Genomic DNA, 5685 nt, shown 5'->3' on the forward strand with positions numbered 1-5685 from the left:
CAATTATTTTCTCTTATGCCACCCCCCCAGGCAGAAGTAAACATTTCACCCCCCCCCCCCCCACAACTCTTCGCGGCGACTGTAAATAGTGTCTATAAAATTGTTATAAGTACACCTCTACCTAACATTGTGTCCTTATTAACATTAAAGAAAAAAAAGAATATAGATCAATATCCTGATGCATGCTCGGTTGCACCAAGTAGAATTCCTCTGGTGGAGATGATCACAGCTACTGAGTCAGCCATCCGCAACAACAAAATGAAAGAGGCTGAAGCAGAACAGCTCAGAATCAAAGTTTCATCCTGCCTCAGCAATGCCAAACCACCACCTTCCAACATCGGTAGAGAGGAGAGGGACGCACTCACCACTCTTAGCAAGGACAAAAACATCATCATTCTTCCAGCAGACAAAGGAAGGTGCACAGTGATTTTGAACCAGAAAGACTATCATGAGAAAGTTATGACACTCCTTAGTGACGTAAACACTTATGAACCTCTGAAAAGAGATCCAGGAAGTGGTTACAAGAAAAAGTTAATAGATTGCCTGAAAATTTTGGAGCAGGACAAGGCTATTGACCGTTTTCTGTACCACAGACTGTACCCAGGGGAGGCCACACCTAGTCTGTATGGTTTACCTAAAATCCACAAACAAGGTGTACCTTTAAGACCTATTGTTAGCATGATTAACTCTGTCACTTACAATGTTTCCAAATATCTGGCGTCTGTACTCATCCCTTTAGTTGGTAGCTCAGAACACCACATACAGAACACCATGGACTTTGTGGATAAGGTGAGGGATGTCATCATGGAGACTGATTTAACAATGGTCTCTTTTGATGTCACATCACTCTTTACGTGCATTCCTGTTGATGATGCAGTAGAGGTGGTCAGTTTAAAATTAAAATCAGACACCACTCTGAGCAGCAGGACCACGCTTTCCACAGAACAACTGTGTCAACTCTTGAAACTGTGCCTGCAGTCAACCTACTTCACATATGGGGAGCAATATTATAGGCAGAAACATGGGTGTGCTATGGGGTCTCCAGTTTCTCCTATTGTTGCCAACCTGTACATGGAGGAGGTAGAAAAGAGAGCCTTGACGTCCTTTTCAGGGACACCACCAAGTCATTGGTTCAGGTATGTTGACGACACCTGGGTTAAAATTAAATCTCAGGAAGTCCAACATTTTACTGACCACATCAACTCTGTGGATAAATACATCAAGTTCACACGAGAAGATGAAAAAAATGGCAAGTTGGCTTTCTTGGACTGTGAGGTCTCAGTCTCTGATAGAGGACATTTGCAAACTGAGGTGTACCGCAAACCCACCCACACAGACCAGTATTTGCAGTTTGACTCCCATCACCCTTTGGAGCACAAGTTAGGAGTCATCAGGACTCTGTACCACAGAGCAGACAGCGTCCCCACTAGCTCAGGAGCCAGGCAGAAGGAAAAATCCTACACAAAACAGGCTCTAGAGCAATGTGGATATCCTAACTGGGCCTTCCTGAAAGCAGAGAAGAAACCCAAACAGGACTCCAGTCAGCCAACAGGTGAAAAGGAGGAACCCAGACCCAGACCAGTGGTCATTCCATATGTTGAGGGAGTATCAGAGAAACTGAGACGTTTATTTTCTAAACATAACGTCCCAGTGGCTTTTAAACCCCAAAATACATTAAAGACTGGTTCATCCCAAAGATCCAGTCCCCCGGCACAAACAGAATAATATTGTGTATGTTGTTCAGTGTCAGGAGGGTGATCAGTCTTACATCGGGGAAACTAAACAGCCACTGGCCAAAAGGATGGCCCAGCACAGAAGATCAACATCAACAGGCCAGGACTCTGCGGTCTACACTCATCTCCAGGCCAGCGGTCACTCTTTCAGGGATGAAGATGTTCACATCCTGGATAGAGAGGAACAATGGTTTGAGAGAGGAGTAAAGGAGGCCATCTTTGTGAAAAGAAACCGTCCATCGTTAAACAGGGGTGGAGGCCTCCGGGTTCAATTGTCCCCCTCTTACAATGCTGTGATTGCTAGTATCACTCAGCCCTCTGTGAACAGTAAACAGCCATCAGTGTGCTAATGATCCATTGTTAGGCTGATGGTCCTTCTTGAGCATGTGATCAGCTGGTTCTGGTTGTCAGCAGCAAAACTGGTTGATCCACGCTGAGAAGGTGCTATTTAAGAGACTGAGCTGAATACAGCACCTCAGACTGAGGAAGTCCTCAGGATGAGAGACGAAATGTTTCTACATTTTTTGTTGATTTGCTTTGTTTTGTTTTTTTGTTATTTTGAATGTCCAGAGGACCAGATTGAACTTTTTTAAATATAGATCAACTTACAAGGAAGAATTATCATTGCTTTTTTAGTGTTTATCAATTTGCCTGAAAAAATATATATACTTTTTAAACTGTAAACATTTTGTACTATTTGATACTGAAAAATAAAATTAAATATAATCAAAAAATAATAATAAATTCAAATTGATCAGCAACATTTTAACTCAGGAGTGTTATACAAAACACTTTGACCTACAAAACAAAAATGAATAAAACAATTTATGCTGATTTTTTTAATAATCAAAATGAGGAAGTCGGGATCAAAGAGCACACTCATCGATAAAACAAAAAAAAATTGTCAGCATGAAAGAAGAAAGAGGAGCAGGTAACCCTCTTGCTTTGAGTTACTCTTTGTCACCTGCGTGCTGTGGGTGACAAACGTCCAGATCATCAAAAAAACAGCAGCTTAACTGAGGAGGTGAATTTATTTTGTTAGCAAAGAATAGAGTCCTAACATTTATTAAACATTCCTTCTGTAAATTGCGCTTTGACAAACTCATCAATAAAACTAAAACATTTGGTCAACGCAAAAGAGGAAAGAGGGGCAGGTGTTGCTCTCGCTTGAGTTTACTCTTTGTTGCATGCACGCTGTGAGTGACGTCCAGAGCGCGTGGACATGAAAACAGCAGCGGAGGACGGAGGAGGTGACGGTCGGAGTTTATTTATCACGTCAGCAGCAGAGGAGAGAGACACGGGTCATGCATGGCTCCCAAAACCACAAGGCAGCCATATTTGTTCATAACTTTATTATTAGGAACGCACGTGACAGAACGAAAATGGTGAAACAAAAAAAAACTACTCCGTACGGCAAAAAAGCATGTTTTCTAGGGTCACATGCACCCCCCCCTGGCATTGCCCCCGGCCCCCCCAGGGGGGCGCGCCCCACTATTTGAGAAGGACTGCTCTAGTGCAATATGCTTGATCTCTGCTGGGATGAACAATATATTAAGTCTACTTCCACCACCTCACCTTTATTGGTCTGACCAGTATGTCTGTTTTTAGGACTGTTTCTTTTGTCTTTGATGTCTGCACTGAATTGTTGTGTTGCAACACAAGACAGTACATGTCCTTGTGCTCAAGGTCATTGTACCAATGATGTTGTCTTTTTTTAATACATTGTCATTTGAGGCATATTTAATTTCATTGTTATGGCTGTGCAGCAACAATACGTTTATGCTATTCTACATACTGTACAAGCACAGTCCATTTACCAGTGTCTATCCCATGGCTCCGCCATTGCATCTGGTCATGGATGAAATGGCTCCCTCTTGTTAGGATCCATCACTCTGCGCCTCCTCAGGCAAGCAAAATAAAAACCTTCCTTTGTCCTTCTCCTCACTGTAACTCCTACCATTTTGAATATCTTGCACCAAAAACATTAAGGTTTATTTATATTCCTTGTTCAATTCCAGCCCAGAAAAACACTCATCTTGAAAACTACAAATATTAACTATCCAAACCCCTCCATGAGTGAAGGGGAACATCGGTGTACTGGTTGTATGTGAATTTAAAAATAAAACATCCTGATGCATGCTCAATAATCCAGGTAGAAAAATCCAAAAAAGTTCAATCTGGTCCTCTGGACATTCAAAAAAACAAAACAAAGCAAATCAACAAAAAAATGTAGAAACGTTTCGTCTCTCGTCCGAGAGACTTCCTCAGTCTCTCTTCTTCTACATTTTTTTGTTGATTTGCTTTGTTTTGTTTTTTTGAATGTCCAGAGGACCAGATTGAACTTTTTTGGATTAAAAAGAAAACATTAATTTGCTGCAGAAATCCAACCTGATATGTTCTTCTTTAAATTTAGACCAATTTAATCTGCTTCATTTCCGTTATTGTTGATGGAATCTGAGCGTGTGTCATTGCAGGTGTGCTATTGCTGATTGGGCAGGTAGCTGATGCTCTTAGCACGCCTCTTATTGGCTACGAGTCGGATCAAACCTCTGGATGTGGAAATTACGGCAAGAGGAAAACCTGGCATTTAGTGGGTAAGTCGTGTACAATGGATAAACAGACCCTGCTGTGCCACAAGGTTTATAAATTATTTACCTTTTACAAGGAAACGGTACATTCACTTGTGACATTTAAAGCAAACACCATAAAAAGTGAAACACTGACACTTTGTCAATTTTTCCAAGGATTCTGTAAATACTCAAGAGATGTGTCAGAGTTCAGCAGGGAGTTGTAAAAGTTTTATTGGGAAGAAAAGAATTTAAGGCCGTTTAGGTCCTAAATGCTTTTTAGGTAACGTGAGATGTCATTTCCAGTGAAAGTGCAGCATGAATATTTATTGCTGCCAAAGAAGCTGAAACCAGCTGAAAAAGGTTAATAACTAAACAGTTTATATGAGTTGAGCTGGAACAGCTGACATTTGCTGAAAGCGGCATAAAAACAGCTAAAATGTGTATTAGCAAAAAATAAGTTAGCTGAAAAAAATTAGCTGAAAAAAGTTACAATGAGCAGAAAGAGGCTAAAAAGCATAAAAACTTGATCTTATTAGAAATAAGCACAAAAGGCTGATATTAATAAAACAAATAGCAGAAAAAAAGCCAGAAGAGTAGACATTAGCATTAGCAGAAAATTATCTTAGTAGTAATAATAATAACAATAATAATAATGCTATGTGTTGTCATCATTGTATACATACATACATTGACGAAACTGGCTTTTTGCATTTAACCCATCCACCCCAGGTGGAGCAGTGGGCAGCTATTGAAAACGCCCGGGGAGCAATTTGGGGATAGGGTGTGCTACTCAGAGACACCACGACATGTGCAATCACTGGGGATCAAACCTGGGACTTTCAGGTCCCAAGTCAGCTGCCCTACCTCTTCCCCATCTCGGTCCTAAGTCATTGAGAAAGCAGAAATAAGCTGAATTTAGCCGAAAAATGGTGACGGGAGCATAAAAAGCTGAAATGGGCAGAAAGAAGGTTCAAGGAGACTTTAAAGTCATTCACATCACATGGAACATGAGGTGGAACAAAATTATGTACTCAAGGTCTCGATTACACCCCAAAATAGCAAAAGTATAAAGTATATTAAAGAAAAGAAGAAATAGTATACAAGGATCTAAGACATGCACTAAATAATACTAGTATAATAACAGCCTGAACATGAGTTTGTTGTGAAGAGATGAGTATGAATACAGCAGCTTAAGGATTCAAAGATTTTTATTTTCATACCCGCTCACATTTGCGTGTTAACTGTACAAAATTCTGACTCAGGTCCCAGCTCAAGAAGCCTAACAATTAAATAAATATATACAAAAGAGTATAAATATATGCACATGTTCTCACTCACACACACACACACACACACACACACACACACACACACACACACAC

General features: G+C 40.6%; 1 protein-coding gene across 1 annotated transcript in view; it reads left to right on the top strand.

The window, feature by feature from the left end:
- The window catches only part of LOC119414851 (major facilitator superfamily domain-containing protein 12-like), a gene marked incomplete at its 5' end in the record, with an annotated part of 74997 nt that overhangs the window by 10868 nt on the left and 58444 nt on the right, over positions 1–5685 (top strand). The gene's annotated exons all lie outside the window — the stretch shown is intronic.

This window comes from Nematolebias whitei, chromosome 9, assembly GCF_014905685.2.
Source record: "Nematolebias whitei isolate Nwh7 chromosome 9, NemWhi1, whole genome shotgun sequence".
NCBI lineage: Eukaryota > Metazoa > Chordata > Actinopteri > Cyprinodontiformes > Rivulidae > Nematolebias > Nematolebias whitei.